This window comes from Malaya genurostris, chromosome 3, assembly GCF_030247185.1.
Source record: "Malaya genurostris strain Urasoe2022 chromosome 3, Malgen_1.1, whole genome shotgun sequence".
NCBI classification, from domain to species: Eukaryota; Metazoa; Arthropoda; class Insecta; order Diptera; family Culicidae; genus Malaya; species Malaya genurostris.
In genome coordinates, this window is record NC_080572.1 from 60,832,399 (window position 1) to 60,850,825 (window position 18,427).

The 18,427-nt window shown below is 37.3% G+C and overlaps 1 protein-coding gene across 4 annotated transcripts in view; it reads right to left on the bottom strand.

Moving 5' to 3' along the window:
- Positions 1-18,427, bottom strand: part of LOC131436515 (protein king tubby 1) — a 229,682-nt gene that overhangs the window by 192,002 nt on the left and 19,253 nt on the right. The window contains exon 1 of one of the 4 annotated variants that reach the window (XM_058605260.1): positions 17,130-17,271. The exons of the other annotated variants lie outside the window; for them this stretch is intronic. The gene's annotated coding sequence lies outside the window, so the exon portion shown is untranslated. Of the gene's footprint in view, positions 1-17,129; positions 17,272-18,427 lie in introns of those variants that run through there. 4 annotated transcript variants of the gene reach the window in all.

Genomic DNA, 18,427 nt, shown 5'->3' on the forward strand with positions numbered 1-18,427 from the left:
TGTTACGCCGAAACAATCATTTGTCGATGGTATGCTGAGTTTGAACGTGCTCGTACTGACACTGATGATGCTTAACACTTCGACCGGCCAAATGAGGCAATTCCACCGGAAACTGTGTAAAATGTCCACTAAATCGTTTTCGGAGACCGTATATCAAAATTTGCGTGAGAAAACTGATATCTTAAAGTTATCATACATCAGTGTGTAAACTATTTCGCATGAACATTTGTCTATGAGGAGGCCGTTGTCAAAGTGGAATCCAGGTTTACTCACGGTGAACCAGAACTCCCAGATATTCCAACAAAATAAATCTGATTTTTTGTGTCTGTATGTGACAGTGGACGATACTTGGATCCTTCACTATACTCCGGAGTCAAAGCGGTCGTCAGCCTGGTGGACTGCAAACAGCGACCAACACACACAGAGTGTAATGAAATTTAGCGCATGTAAACGTTACAATCTAAACTAAATTTTCCCAAAATTCATAATTTCTATTATTTTTTTTAAAGATCTACATTGAGTCGACGTTATCCAAATTTTTGCCAAATATTTATTCATTTTTCAGCCAACATTTGTTTCGACCCTGGTCTGACATAAGCAATGACTATTTTTAGTGCAGCGACTGGAATACTATACTATCCTTCTATAGAGAAACTGTAATATTGAAAGAAAAAAAACCCGTTTTAATCCACCTAGTGGTGTAATGATGCCTTTCTCATACTGTGGTATTTTTTTCAAATGTTTCTCTTCGATTTTTGAAAGAAACCAAGGGATTGTTTGTGCATTAACTAGTATAATCTACAGAATGAAACTGTGCTTTGTTCGCGTAGGTCATCCTTAAGAAAACGAAGTGGGTTCACTATTATATGTAATTCCAGCACCGGATAATCTAAGTTGGTTCGTACGGCCACCAACTAACATGACGTACAAGCTCTACTAGTTTTTATTTGATTTAGAAGATTTTATACAATTTTGCCATCGTACTTTAAACAATTAAAATTTTTGTTGTATCCGAAAATATGCAATAATTTTTGGTAGGATCATAAGACCTTTCATTTGATCCTAAGATTGGGAATAACGGTTTTGAGTTCAATTTTTTTTTGCGGTTTTTGTTTCGCCGGTTCAAGTGTATATTAAACGTATTGGAATGAATCTTCGTCGAAACCCTAAACGTTTCTGGTCCTTCGTTAACTCAAAAAGGAGAGAGGTTGGCCTTCCGCACTCTATGTACTTAACCGATGAAACGGCCCGCAACGAAAAGGAAAAGTGCGATTTATTTGCCCGTCATTTTAAACAAACATTCAACGAAAGTTCTGCTACACTGATGCAAATAGACGAAGCAGTCACAGATGTGCCTCGTGATATTTTTAATTTCAATATTCCGCTTGTAACCGAAGAAATGGTTAGAGTCGCATGGAACAAATTGAAGTTGTCGTTCGCTGCTGGACCCGACGGTATTCCCTCATCTGTGCTGAAGCGTTGTGCAGGCGCTCTCAGTTATCCACTAGCAAGACTGTTTAACCTTTCAACTCTACAATGTGAGTTTCCTTCTCGATGGAAGTTCTCCTATCTGTTTCCTGTTCACAAAAAAGGTGATAAACGCAATGTCTCCAATTATCGAGGAATAACGTCTTTGTGTGCTTGCTCAAAGCTGTTCGAAATTATTGTGAACGATTCCCTCTTTGCCAGCTGTAGGAACTACATAGATAACGAGCAGCATGGGTTCTATCCGAAACGTTCGGTGTCATCTCATCTCATGTTGTTCACTTCGAAATGTGTGCAGAGTATGGAATGCGGATGGCAAATCGACGCAGCATATATGGATCTCAAAGCAGCATTTGACCGAGTGGATCATGGAATTCTTCTATCAAAATTGCAACGACTGGGAATCTCATCGATGAGCGTGAAATGGTTCAGATCCTACCTAACAAACCGTTATGTCAGTGTAAAAGTTGGCTCCTCGACTTCAGAAGTTTTCTCAAACCTGTCCGGAGTTCCGCAAGGCAGTAATCTTGGACCGCTGCTGTTTTCGATTTTCATGAACGATTTTCTGCTACTATTACCACCGGAATGCAGACTCTCCTATGCCGATGACACAAAAATCTTTAAAGTTGTCAAATGTCTCCTGGATTGCATTGAGTTACAGGAAATGATTCAAACGTACGTTGAATGGTGCTCAAAGAACTATTTATGTTTAAGTATCGAGAAATGCTGTATCATCTCCTTCCATCGTAAAACTGATCCTGTCATATTCGATTATTTCATTGCGGGAAGATCTATGACACGAGTGGAGAATATAAAGGATCTTGGTGTCATTCTGGATCAAAAAATGACTTTTAGACTTCATTATGACGAAATTTTAGCCAAAGCCAATCGTCAACTCGGTTTCATCATGAAGATTGCCTCAGAGTTTCGGGATCCGTTGTGTTTGAGATCTTTGTATTGCTCACTTGTACGCTGTATACTCGAGTCAAACGCTGTGGTGTGGTGTCCTTACCATGCTCTCTGGAAAACTAGGATTGAAGCTGTTCAACGAAAATTTGTGCGATACGCTCTGCGACTGCTACCGTGGCGTGACCCCATGAATTTACCGCCCTATACCGATCGATTTCGTCTATTGAATCTTGAGCCATTGGAAACACGACGAATCATTGCTCAAGCTACATTTGCTGCTAAACTGCTTTTGGGGGATATTGACTGCCCACCTTTGCTAATGCGGTTAAATCTCTACGCACCGGAAAGATCACTTCGTCAACGCAACTTTCTGCTCCTGGAATCGAGGAATACGGTTTATGGACAGCACGAACCTTTTCGCTCTGTCTGTACGAGATTCAACGAGTTTTTCCAGTATTTCGATTTTAATGTGTCGTCCCGTGTGTTTCATCAACGTCTACTTGACCTTTTTCATATTGTGTATCGTGAAAATTAAATTTAGTGTACTTAGTTCATTAATTTTTATTCATTAAGACAAACTATGTCAGATGAATCATAAGAAACAAATAAACAAATAAACAAATACCTTACCTGTTAATTGCGCTACACCGAGCAATGATCCCCACTCTACCCTATCAAAAGGAAAATAACGATTAGACCGCACAGTATGTCACCGGAGGATTGTTATCATCCTTAAAGGTGACCTTGTATGACTCATTGCGCCATACGTGTGATTAATTTAGTGTTGAATTTGAATTTATTTAAACTTTACCGCTGATATAATTAATATACCTATTTATACTCAACTGTTAGCTGCCTAGATATAAAGTAGATTAAAAGGTGAGAAACTATGAATTACTATAAAGTTGTGCATTGTATCATACTCACCTAACGTGAATTTACAGTAATCGATAACAGTTATAGAAGTAACTGAAACTTCTTGGCTATTTGTTGGCCTCGGAACACTGGCTAGTGTGAGCAATCATTGAACTTTTCATATGGTATGTTAAAACTTAGGCTGTTTCCTCGGGCTGTCACGAGTTAGGCACATGCTAATTGCATGATATGCTCCAGGTAGTGTCTAGTACTGAACCAGGTGAGCCCTCTGTTATTAACAGTGATCAACCGATCAACCTCACTAACAGTTTATGGTCTGACAGATATCGACTATTGAAGCACGCGTAGCACAAGAACTTTGTACGATAACGAGAAACATTAAGCGTAATAAGCGTATATATTGTATATATTTTAAGCATGAGTGAAACTGATACTCGTTTATTATTCAATAGGATTTTTATAATCGCAATAAATATTAAGGATTCATAAAATTGAGTTGTCCCTGTCGTTATCGCACAACATTATGAAATTCGCTTACTGCGAACAAAAGACTGTCCAAGAAAGTATGGACGCACTTTGATTCCGCTGTAAATAATTCACAAGTGTTAGATATTCAAATTTTATTCGATATACTGATAATATTAAACTACAACAGAATATTATTCTCAACATTTGCTACTTAGCCATTGTAGACTAGCTGGCGCACCTTCTTGCGAACGTTTCTTATTAAACTCCGTACAGACTTCTTGGCGACAAGTTTTGACACTTTTTTCCAATCTTTTTCGAACTGTTGAATGGTTTCGGCTGCCGAGACATGTTTCCTAAGATGTGCCTTCATTAATGCCCAAAATTCCTCAATTGGTCGAAGTTGTGGGCAATTTAGTGGATTCATGTCTTTTGGGACGCAAGTGACATTTTTGGTAGTATTCCATTCTATCGTTGATTTCGAGTAGTGGCAAGAAGCAAGATCTGGCCAGAAGACAACAGGATCCTTCTGGCTTCGAATCATGGGTAGAAGTCGTTTTTGTAAACATTCCTTGATGTATATTTCGCTGTTCATTAAAGCAGTGGAGAAGAGGGGTTTCGAAATCTTACCGCAGCTACAAATTGCTTGCCAGACCATAGCTTTCTTACCAAATCTTTCGACTTTAATCGATGTCTCGGGCTGGTTTAACACTTGCCCTTTTCGCACCGTCCCGGCAAGGATTTGTAATCGAGTTTCACGTAGGTTTCATCGTCCATGATTATGCAGTTCAAATTTCCAGCAAGAATCGTATTGTACAGCTTTCGAATCCTCGGCCTGATCGATGCTTCTTGTTTCGAACTACGTTTTGGTTGTTTCTGCTTCTTATAGGTTCGAAGATTCAAACGTTCTTTAGCACGAAGAACATTTGACTTCGAAGTGCCCACTTTTTTGGCCACATCCCAAACTAAAACCTCCTTCTTTTGCTCGAACGCCTTCAGTATACGTTTATCCAACTGAGAGTTAGCAGGACCTTTTTTTCGACCCGTTTTCGGTTTATCCTCAAAGGTGTTATCCTCACCGAACTTCCTTATTGCATTTCGCACGGCTTTTTCACTAACTCCTTCCATTTTTGCTATCTTTCTCAGTGACAGTCCGCGTTCTGTGCACCATTTGTACACAATATTTCGACGTTGTTCTGCTGAAAGTCGACGCATTTCGAAACAAACTAATGAAAACGAATAAACAACTGCACAAGTGGTTAGAGAAGAGTGTAAACAACAGGATGCAGCCATGAAAATTGACAGATTCTGAACCAGGTTCTGGCTCTCCAGAACCGGAAGTCGGATCCGGATGAAATTCAGGAATTCCGTATGGCACGGTGAGACCTTTCATTTGAATCTAAGTTTGTGGAAATCGGTCAAACCATCGCTGAGAAAAGTGAGTGAGATCCACTTTGGAATATATGACCACTACTTCCGGTGCTTCCGGAACCGAAGACCGGGAACCAGGATAGCCGGAATCGGTTTGTTTAGTTGCCTACAGATAATGGCTATCGATTTGTGGAGTTTTGAGTCCAGTTTAGAAATTTTTTTGCGGTTTTTGTTTCGCCGGTTTAAGTGACGGTGTACAATATTTAACACACTTTACCCTATAACTTCGGAACCGGAAATCGAATTCAGGAATTTCGTAGACCGTGAGACCTTTCATTTGAATCTAAGTTTGTGGAAATCGGTCAAACCATCACTGAAAAAATGAGTGAGATCCACTTTGGAATATATGACCATCATTTCCGGTGCTTTCGGAACTGAAGACCGGGAACCAGGATAGCAGTAATCGGTTTGTTTAGTTGCCTACAGATAATGGATATCGATTTGTGGAGTTTTGAGTCCAGTTTAGAAAATTCTTTCCGGTTTTTATTTCGCCGCGGAACTTCATTCGTGTGATGTCCAGACTCATGTCCAATCACTACACGTTAGATGCACATCTCCTTCGAATTCGACTTTCCGAAACTAATCATTGTCCTTGTGGCGAAGGTTATCACGATATTGATCATGTCGTTTGGACATGCGTGGTGTATCGTGATGTCAGATCTCAACTAATAAATTCCTTGCGTACCCAAGGTAGACTATCCAATGTTCCAATTCGCAACATTCCGTCCGTCGTGACCTTCCTTAAATGAAACTACTTTATCACTTCACTAAGTCCATTCGAGTTCCAATTTAAATTTTATATTATGTTAGACTCCTTTCTCCTCCATTAGTTCAATCAATAGCCAGCTTCTTATATTGAATAAAAGTGGTGAACTGATACAAACAAACCTGAAATTGTTATAAGATCATGTACAAAATGAATGTATTTTTTTTAATGTAATTTATAATTCCCAATCGCTTGATAAAAAAAGTGTTTAGATTAATTAAAAAATACCAACATACTAATATGATATTCGAAATGTATTAGGTTTAAAGTACTCTGTATTGTGGTGATGGCGAAGAAAAACTTATGTATATTGCCTATGAAATAAACGTATTTATGGGAAAAAAATATTTCGTCGGTTTAAGTGACGGTGCACAATATTTAACACACTTTACCCTATAACTTCGGAACCGAAAATCGAATCCGAATGAAATTCAGAAATTCCGTATGGCACCGTAAGACCTTTCATTTGAATCAAAGTTTATATAAATTGGATGAGCAGTCTCTGAGAAAATCGATTGCACGTTTTTAGTTCATTTTGCACATTTGACCCCATAACTCGCCACATTTTTGTTACATACACATACACACACATACACACATACACACACACACACACACACACACACACACACACACACACACACACACACACACACACACACACACACACACACACACACACACACACACACACACACACACACACACACACACACACACACACACACACACACACACACACACACACACACACACACACACACACAGGTTTAAAAGTCCGGTTTCACAGTGATTGCATAACCTTTCTATATGAGAAAGGCAACCACGTTCGATCAATGTTATTGGTCCATTGCGAATGGTGACAACACACATTACCATGTAAAGCTTACCTCGAAAGGATCTTCCATCAAAGGAACGGGGTCGTGTTGTACCCTACAACATTACTTCACACCATTAATGACGAAACCAGTTCTCTAGTCGCGCAATCGGGGAAATAATGATCAGCAAAGGCACTCTCACCGAACGAACGCACCCGGTCCGATTTTGAGGCGAATAAAAATCGATACCGAGTGGATGACCGTTGAAAGGACACCGTGTAGCATGCGAGTAGTACACAGAACAAGGTACCAAATAACAGAAAAAACCTCTAAAAATGATAATACCTTGAACTATTTCCCTTCCGAAAAGCAGCACTGTGCGATGCTTTGACACATCGTGGTTTGGTAACTGATTCATGTGCCGCATGGAAAAATGATTCGACAAAAATTTCAGCTGTAAAACAAGGAAGCAAAGGCCTTCCATGTGAATATTAGATTCGCTATAGCAACACCAACTACCCCTCGCCCATAGCTGGATAGTGGTGAGTACGCCTACCTCTGAGAGAAAGACGAAAACGAAATTCAGTAAAAATTTAAATTATGCGCAATTCATATTATTACTTTAATTTACATTCAATTTTGTTGTAATTTATAATTTTTCCTGTCCAAGAAAGTATCAATTTTCGAATTTCTGTGTTCATTAGAGCAATCCAAGAAATGGAGAGCAAGTCATTAGAGTTCACATATTCCACATTTTCAATGTGGAAAACCATTGGTTTTCCATGTATGGAGAGACCAATTCGAATTCAGCATAGCAAAATTCGTGTACTTCGAAAAATTCATTGGTGTATCCAGCAAGGAAGTATGGCCAGGGCTAACAATAGAAGAATACTACACGGGCAAAATTCCGATTCTAAAAGTGAGCAAAACGAGTCTTGATTTGGAAAAAATAATATATTTTCATGCTATGATAATACACCACGATTAAAACTTCTCGGATCATGATCTATTTGGACTGATTTCGCTGAAATTTGAACGTAACGCACTTTAAGTTGTTGGGTATAAATTCAGCGTGTTTCTGCTACGATGGTAATTTTTGCAACATAAATTCAGGCGTTATGTGTGATTTTTGCAACGATGTCAATTTTTGCAACATAAATTCAGTGAAAAGCACGACGAACTTTTTCTAATTAGAATCATTAACAACTAAAATATTATATTTTTGAAAAACGACAACGCCTAAAATAACGTGTTTACTTGCGTTCATTGCTCCAGTTTTGAATTTGTGTTTCAGAATTTAAACACTTAAACGAACTGCATGAAAAAACACGTGTGAATCAAACCTCTTGAAAAGAAACTCTATGTCGAATTCTTGCAAAAAAATCGTCTTATTTATAATATTTAGGTAAATCAATACAGCTTGTTTTGTTATATCTATAAAACAAATTAATCCAAAAAAATATTTTTCTGATTTTCGTTAGATGGTTTTCCAAATTCACAATCAAATTTATTTTTTGGTTTACGCTAGCTCTCGGAATATTATTCTAGCAACAACGGTCACATCAAAAATGTAAGAATACATTCAAACAAAATGTAACATTGATGTTTGTCAAATGAAAAGCGTAGCCGTGTTTAGTATCTTATGATGTCAATTTTCGGTTCATTATCTTTATTTGTATGTTATGTTTAATTCTCTATTAGCCGGTGGGTAAAACAACACGATTATTAAATGAACATGCTTCAGGATCAAGTAAACATTTTCAGTAGGTCTTGCTTTTCAATGTCTGCTTTTTGCTTTACCATTAATCTATTAAGCAATCTATCACATCACTTGAGGCAGAGGGTTCAAAATGATATAGCTACGAGCTTTGAAAGAAATGCATTCTTCAGGTAACGCATTTTCGAACCATGATTAAGTTTCATGGAAGAAGAGTTATTGCTCATGGTTTCATGGTAAATTAAAATGATTGTAACGGATTTCTTTCCGTGTACTCCAGTAGAACCCATTCCTTCTAACAAACATACACGATACTCTTTCGGACTAGGATTGTACCGACCTATGATATATTTCTTAAATTCTCAAAATCGAGCCCCATGGGGTTGTTCGAGTCATTGATATGGAACACGGCAACCAAAATTTTCTAATGATCGACATTTTCAATCAAACAGTTCAATCAATCGTCACACTTTTGAGTCCGCAATTGCACGAGATCTTTATTAGGAACCAACACCGAACACGCGAACCCAGAATATAGACTCGGTTTGTCTTGATTTTGTAACCGACGAAATTACATCAATATCCCAAATATTGCATAATATCTTTGTACATACTAGCGATACGGATTTGATTGTACATTCAAGTCCTGTATGCACGTAGTTATTTTTATAGCCTTAAGTTTCTCTACCATTACTACCATTCCGCGATTTCGGTTGAAGCCATAAAGTTTTTCTCATTATTAATCGAGTTCGTCAACTACCCTGGGGTAGTTGTAAATTTCTCAGGCAAAAACGACATAACATGGAATTTCATCCGATTTCATTTCATTCGGTCTAAGCGATGAAAAAAGTCATCATTTTTGAAAAATTTTTAGAATTATCGTTCAACAAAATAAATTCAATTGTTTTGCATGATAACAGGCATCATTCGAACAACATTTTGTAATTTTTTGTGGAAAAATATTGAGAAATAAGTCGGTGAAAAGGTATTTTTGAGAAAGCTTCCAAAAATCATTATTTTCGGTGTCCACTGTATCTCAGTGCAGACTAATCAGAAGTGAACAAATAAAAGAGGCATAGATAGAGTAAATGTTTTGCTAGACCCCAACGTTTCTGTTTGATTTTTAATTTTTTTTTTGTATTTTTGGCGGTTGTTTATAGTCAAAACTACGATTTTTCACGAAAAAATCAGCCACTTTGTAGCTGTAAAATCTCCCCAAAGTAACAAACAACGAAAAGGAAAACGTTGGGGTCTGGTTTTTTTATGTAGAAAGTGTGTGCAAAATTAAAAAAACTGTTTTAATCCACCTAGTGGTGTAATGATACCTTTCTCATACTACTTATTGCTCGGACTTAATCTAACAAACTCTACAAATTCTGATTACCCTGCAGTTCGGGAACCGGAGGTAGTATCCACAACAAATTTTGGAATTCCGTATGAAACTATAAAGCTTGCTTCATTTAGAATTGGAACAAACTTTTGCTCATATTGTGGCGCTTCTGGAGGACGGATTTGGAAGTTCTTGGCGCCCACGTGTCGGAAATTTTATCAGCTTCACGTATGATTTTTGACATTCCGCAAATCGACTGCACTTTGTAAACAATCAACATGGAAGCCGAAAGAAGGGAAAAAATTGTGCACAGTTATTTGGAAAATTGGTCTGCATCTAGGCTAGCTAAACAGCTGAAATTGCTCAGAAATACCGTAAGGCGCGTTATCAAACATTGACGACGATTCGGAAGCCTCAAGCCAATCGTCGGAGTGGAACTGTCGACCGGAAACTGCGTGGTAAGATTTTGAAGACGATTAAGAGGAATCCTAATATGTTGGACCGTGATTTGGCCAGAAAATTCGGTGCTGCCCATAGTACCGTGAGGAGAGCTCAACTCCGGGAAGGAATCAAGTATCGTGGTCAAAATTCGTGCTCGGAAACTCAATGACCAGATGCTGACCATGTTCGACGGGTGTCTTCTGATGGACGATGAAACCTATATCAAGGCTGTCTTCGAGCAAATTCCAGGTAACAAAATTTACTGGTCAACGGCTCGAGGGGATGTTCCAGCCAAATTTAAATTTGTTTTTGCCGACAAATTTGCAAGAAAATTTGTGATATCGCAGCTGTGGCAAAAAAAACGAAAGTTTTTGTTACAAATAAGACAATGACATCGGAACTATACCAAAAGGAGTGTCTCCAAAAACGAATTTTACCGTTCATTCGATCCCACGACCATCCCGTAATGTTTTGGCCAGATTTGGCAAGCTGTCATTACAGCAAAGTCGTTCAAGAATGGCATGCAGAGAAAGGGGTCCAGTTTGTTCCGAAAAACCTTAACCCACCCTACTAGTCTTAGTTCCGCCCTATTGAGAAATACTGGGCAATCATGAAGAGGAGACTCAAGGCAAAGGGAAAGGTTGTCAAAGACATTAATTAGATGACGACCTGGTGGAATAAGATAGCTAAATTGATGGACGAAGAAGGTGTGCACCGCCTAATTAGACGTGTTACAGGAAAAATTCGAGAATTCCTTCGAAACCGTGACGAATAATTTTATGTATTTTTTCTTAAAAGTATGAAGAAAACGCTACATTTGTAGAAAAAAAGATCTTCAATTGAATAATAAATAACTGAAATACAGCCAATTGTCTTTGTTCCAATTCTGTCTGAAGCAAGCTTTAAGACTTTTCCTTTGAACCTATAAGTTTGCGGAAATCGATCTGACCATCTTGAAGAAAAGTGAGTGAAATCCTTTTTGCTTATTTTAATCACCATTTCCAATTCATTTGAAACCGGAATAGCCGAAGTATGCCAGTAACAAATATGGCCTCCAAATTGGAACAGTTTTGAACATAGTTAAACCTAGACTTACTATCTCATGCTCTATTTCGATTAAACCAATGAAACAAAATTTAACAAACGAAACTAACTTTTCAAATAAACTGTAAATCATTCTTAAATTTTTTTATATAATTTATTTTACACCGGCTTTACATTATTTTATTCTTTCGGTTGCACTTGTCATAAAATAACTAAAATGTTTATCAACAGCCCATTTGACCATCTTTCTTGAAAAAATACCAATGAAATTGTTAATTTTCCACTTATCACGCTTTAGTTCCGGAACCGGAAGACGGATTCGGATAAAATGTTCTAGAAATTTTCAGGTAACTATAAGACCTTTTATTTGAATCTTAGTTTGTGGAAATAAGTTAAGCCGTTGCAGAGAAAATTGAGTGCGCAGTTTTTGTCTAATTTCCACATATTACCATGTAAATCCGGAACCGGAAGTCAGATCCAAATAAAATTCAACAACAGGCTATGGGACCATTAGACCTTTTATTTGAATTTTAGTTTGTGAAAATCGTTTCAACCATCTCTGAAAAAAGTGAGTGCATATTTTTTACATTTTTTTTTGGTACATATCGTCCTATATCTCCAGAACCGGAAGTCGGATCGGGATGAAATTCAATAGCAGGCTATGGAACCGTGAGACCTTTCATTTGAATCTTAGTTTGTGAAAATCGGTTCAGCCATCTCTGATAAAAGTGAGTGCATTTTTTGTTACCTACATACACATAGAAATTTGCTCAGTTCATCGGTTTTCACAGTGATTGTATAGCCTTTCTATATGAGAATGGCAAAAATTGGTGCAGTAGTTTTTAATGACGATGGACACGGACTTTCAAAACCTGCTTTCGAGAAAAACGCGTTTAAAGTTTTTGCCTTTCTCATATAGAAAGGTTATGCAATCATTGTGAAAACCGACTTTTGAACCGAGGCCGAGTTTCATATACCATTCGACTCAGTTCGTCGAGTACGCAAAATGTCTGTGTGTGTATGTGCATATGTGTGTATGTAGCGTTTTTTTGCACTAACTTTTTTTGGAGATGGCTGAACCGATTTTCACAAACTTAGATTCAAATGAAAGGTCTTGTGATCCCATAAAAAATTCCTGAATATTTTTGGATCCGACTTCCGGCTTCGGAATTATGGGATAAAATGTGTAAAAAATTGTAAAAATAAGTGCACTACTTTTCTCAGAGATGGACGAACCGATTTTCTCAAACTTAGATTCAAATGAAAGGTCTTGAGGTCCCATAAAAAATTCCTGAATATTATTTGGATCCGACTTCCGGTTCGGGAGTTATGGGGTAAAATGTGCAAAAAAAAGAAAATATGGGTTCTAACTTTTCTCATAGATGGCGCTACCGATTTTCACAAAATTAGGTTCAAATGAAAGATCCTGAGGACCCATACGTAATTGCTAGATATCATGCGGATCCGACTTCCGGTTCCGGAAATATAGGGTAAAGTGTGTTATAAATTGTATGCCATCACTTAAAATGGGGAAAAACCTTTAAAAAATTTCTAAATCGACCTCAAATCTTTTCCAATTGATAGTCAGTAGACGGTCAAACAAACCGATTTCGGTTATTCTTTTAAGAATCGAAGAAAATTATTTTGAAGAACACCACAGTATTATATATAATAGTATGATTGATATGAGAAAGGCATCATTACACCACTAGGTGGATTAAAACAGGTTTTTGTCTATAAAATCTATGGAAAAAATTATTACTTCATGGTAAGGTCTAACACTTTCAAAAAATCATATTTTATCTTTTATAACTTATTATAATGAAACATTTCAAGGGAGTTTTGTCAAGTTTTATAAGTCAATCGAAGCAGAAATGTTGGGCCTGTAAAGATAAAGGCCCATAACTTGCTAAGTTTTATTCCGATAGGCTTGAAAATTTCACAGAATATTCTTGAAATGTTTTACTATACGAAAATGCAAAGCAAATAATAAATGATTTTTCAAACATGTTGAACCCTACCCGCCCCTTAAAGGTGTACCATTTAAAATCTGTACACACAACATTCATTCCCCATAATTTGACCTTTTATTTGATTATCACCAAATTTTCAGGGACAAAAAATAAACAATTCAATTTAGTGTTTAGAATAATTCATTTAATTTATTTCCGATTTCGAGAACCTTGGCCTTAACCCAGTCATAAGGTTATGAACGAACAAATTGGCTCAGGTGACAAAGAGTTGGTCAAAATGTGCAGAATCCAATAAAAATATTGTATTTTCTCATTTAAAATTAAGGTTTTATTTAACAAAGATTATTCATAGCTTCAACCGCATCCGCACAGGCGAAACTACCCATGCAACATCAATCATAGTAACCAATGAGTCAGTAGACAAAATTTGACAGCTCTATAAACGACTGGCTCTTCTAAAACCCCAATTTTTTTCTAATGTATCTGTTAATCAATAAACAATAGGTACATCCGTCATATCAAACCCTTTTTTAATGCAACATGTTTACGATTTCAATGCGTTGATGAGCAAATAAATCAAATGATAACTGCAAAAACGCACAAGATATCGATCTACTTTTTCCTAATAACATGCTGCTATATGCTAAACATTTCTCAAAAAATAACCAGAAGGTTCCGGAGTTCTTCATTAACTCTCCGCTGGTTTTTAGTCAGTTTTGTTTTCAAATGGCCCAACTAATTTATCTTCTATGAGAAATCCTTCTACAATTGATCTAGTTCTAGAAGATCAATGTCACATTTGTAGAGAACTGATTATAATTCAGATCATCTACAAATAACATTCAGGATTTCAAATGAAGCAATGATTAATTCAATTAGTTATATTTTCTACCACCTTAGAACTAATCGGCTAGGATACAGATCTCATATCGGAAGCAATGTGAACCATTTGTTTTAAATATCGATACAGTTATACATTATTGAAGTTAGGTGTCTATCAGTTCCAAAAGCTCAAACTAAATTCAGTTCTCCTTCTTCTACATCAACATCAACGTTCTTGTGATTCTACTATGGAATAGTTTGGGACCTTCAAAAGAAAATTAAACAGATTCACTGAACAAATCAAACCATATTCTAAATCTTTTTAAGATTCTATACTGGTCCTAAGAAACCAGTATCAGCTCTCATAGAAGGTAATCGAACACTCCCTGCAAACGGTGGATAAAATCATAATATATGGTCATAACTTTTCCAATTTTGTGAGTCCTATTGAAATCGCACACAAATATGAGCATAACACAAGTATTGTCTCAAGTTGATCATCATCAGCAAATTTTAAACATGAAGGATTGTGAATTATGTTATAAAAAATTTTTGACTTTGCCAAGTGTGTTGAATACGTATTCTAAAACCAAATAAATCCAACAGAAGCATCCAAATTGTGTTTATTTTTCAAGACGAACTTTCATTGTGCTATTCTTGAAAACAGCTAAGAAAGTTCTGATGCTTTCTGATTGATTTAAAACTGCTTAAACGTCCTTAAAAATCGTTGGACGAGACTTGCGGTGTTGGTCCAATTTTCAATGGATTGTTTAACATAGAACCTGTGTGGGACAATAAGTTGTTTCAACACTTTGATTGAAGATTTCGCCTAAACGCTAACTTGGGTATTGTCTCCTACTTGTTGAATAAAAAAATCATAATGCTAACAATTGATACTCATATTTGAGCTAGTTATGTTTCTCCCGGTTTTTCATTAAAATTCCCGGCATTTTCCCGGTGAAATCAAATTCCCAACTTTTCTCGGTTCTCCCGATTTTCCCGGTAACTTGTCACCCTGTTAATGCAAACGTTACCTGTTCGTACTCTCCAGGTTAGCTATTGTAATTCTGAATCACTACTAATTACCTGATAAAATGGTTCTTGAATCTTAACCTGTTGATACAAGAAGAAAAGCAGTGCAATGAGAATGACGAGCCAAATGGCAACGAACTGGCCATTGACCAAGTTATCCAAATACTCCTGATACTGCAAAGAACCATTAAAGGACTAGAGCTGATAGATAACGTAAGTAAGTGTAGTACTGAATTGTCATGTCGCCAGGTATCAATACAGGGTCCGGCACTCGAAGTGTAACTAACTTCAGACCTTCGAGCCTGGCGTCAACTTAAATGCGACATATTATCGGGAAATTATTCTGGAGGTTGCTTTGAAGCCGTGGGCAGACAAACATTTCGGTGGCAGACCATGGACGTTTCAGCAGGACTCGACACCGTCTCACAAAGCTCGAGTGAACCAAGAATGGCTGAAAAACAACGTTCCGAACTTCATCACGTCCACACAATGGCTCTCGAATTCACCAGATGCGAATCCAATGGATTATTCTTTTTGGGCCATTTTGGAGAGCAAAGTCCGAACTAAAAGATACAGCAGTCTCGAGGCGAGTGGGCCAAAATACCTGCAAGTCACATTCGGGCAGCTTGCGATTCGTTTTTTGACCGTCTCAAGGCCATAGTCAAGGCAAAAGGTGGTCATATCGATCAAAAGTGAATTGATTCTGAATTTTGTATTATTTTTACACACTTTGTACTTTGAATTAAGTAAAAGTAATTTTCCAAACTGAATTTATGGCCTTTTTAATTGGTTACACTTCGAGTGCCGGACCCTGTAGTTGCAACAAGTTTATTCCGTTTCTATGGCCAAAATTTGACAGCAGGTGTCTACACAATAGTGCTATATAATTGACATTTATATTGAAATGAACATAAGATTTGGTTCTAAACCATTCTAGATTAACTTAAAAGAGATTATTTACACCATGTTCTAAACTCATTTCAAACCAGCTTATTGATTACATTCAATGCAACAATTCTTCATATTACTATACGAGACGTCCCACTTGTACTAGGGTCAGTGCACTATAATGGAATAAATCTCGACTGACCCGACCTAATGAGAGTACACTTAATCGGATAAACCCCTTCTATGAAATGGTTTGCGTATATTAAGGCTAAAGCAAACGGGCGAAACACGTCATGAATAGGGCTCTATTCTACGCGATTATAATTACGAGATTAGGTAGATAAACACCGGCAACGGATGCTAGTCGATGGCGTTGCTTCGGTAATACGATATTACACCTGTGTGTAGGTTCAATCAGGTATGTGTTTTACGGCTTTTCAATTATGCTAGGTATTAGGTTTACGGTAAACGGGTTAACACTTTGTCTAGCCGAGCCATGTGAAGCGAGCGACAATCACGACATCGTGGGGCAACTGAAAACCCACAAATGCTACCAACCGTCAGCGATTAACAAGTGGATTATTGGATTTAGAATTTCAGAATATTAACTGATATGATTTGAAAGTAAACTTGATTTTTTTGTATTGCTCTAATTTCATCTTCGACTTCAACTCATCAGAGCATAACAATTCAAATTCATCAAAGACATCATACTAACAAGATATCCCGTTCTCACATTTCCCGAACTAATCATTGGGAATATCCTTTTTTGCGAGTATGGCCCCATGGTTCAAGCAATCTGGGTTGGCAATCAATCAAGATGTGTGCCAGAACGAATGTTTGTAGAAGGTTTTGATTCCGTTTTTTTAAAAACCATCATGCTGATGGACAATACGTGTTTTGGCCGAATGAAGCGTCATCGCATTGCGCCAAAAAACACAATCGTTCCTGAACACCCATTCGATATCATTTGTACCCGAAAACCACAACCCGATAAATCTACCTCAGTGTCGCCAAATCGAAGATTTCTTCGGGGTTTTGAGCTTCTTCAGTAATGTTGGAAAATTTAAGCTTCATATTGGATTTGTCAGATTTACATGAATCGCGTTACGAACTGCTCCGATGTTCATACCTTCAGCTTTCACCAGTCCACTCAGTGAACATTGGAATTAGGGCATCATTTGTGCATGTTACAAGTGTGCTTTTTTCGGAAAAAAGCTTTACATTTCCATGAAAACTAAAGCCACAGTTATAGATTGAAATGTAAACAATGACGATTAATAGAAACTTTGGACTGTAATTTTATTTCGTATATTGTAAAACACTCCAAACAACTTTTGAAAAAAAAAAAACACAACGAGTTCATTTTACTACTTAAGTGCACTGTACTCCATAAATACTTGGGTTACATAATTTTAGGCAAAGGAACGAATGCTGTTCCTTCAAGGCTACCATTTATTTTTAACCAACTCCTGCATCAACTAGGACACAAGTGAGACTAGTCATCATGTTATCCTGGACGTGTGTTTTATGTTTTCCCTTCTTATGCTTTCTGGTTCACAGTAGGCCAATTAAGCTACAAACAGAATGTTTGATTATACTTTGTAAGTTTGACAGTGTACTTTGTAACGCTAGCAACCGTTCGGATTTAGTTTGCTGCTGTGCCTCTCTGTGCTGCAGTTAGACTCAGTGAAGCACACCAAGTCTCATTCTTCAGTGCTACATGTTAATTGGCAAAAGTCTTGCTCAGCATGTCGTTCCCGGAGGTGGGAGGTGAGAATGTTCCTGTGTGAATTTTAGAACCAACGTGGCATGCAATTTGTCAATGACAAGATAACTACTATGAGGTACTATGAGGAACTGTAATTTTTCTATCGTCTTCGCTGTCGAGGAAATCTGTACGATCAATAAAAATGATTTAATATATTTTGGATTTATTTCACTGAACTTTTTGCAACACCGAAAAGTACTTCCAAAAGCATTTGAAATTACTAAAACAAATATAGCAATCAAAAAAACTTGTTCTTCAAGGAGGTACATATGTTATGTCACCACACATAGTCCGTTCAGGAAACATTAGTCGTACTATACTGGAAGCAATTTTAGGTATCTCAGATATGCAAATGCCGTAGACCTGATTGTGAGGGGGGAAACATGCAATTAAATTGATTGATTTTGCGTGGCTCACGCGAAGTTCAAGACTGTTCCTTGAACTTCGGCTAAACCGTATTTGACTCCTACCTGTAGTAAACGGACTGAAGCCCCCACTTCAGTAGGAAAAACCGAACTAATTTGCAGACGTTAAGATACAAATTCTTAATGAATTTTTTATCAATGGTTTTGCAGTTAAGGACCTAAACAACGATTTATTACTTTTTGCTACCAACTGTTAAAATCGTCCAGCACAAGCCCTCAGAGATATAATGCAAC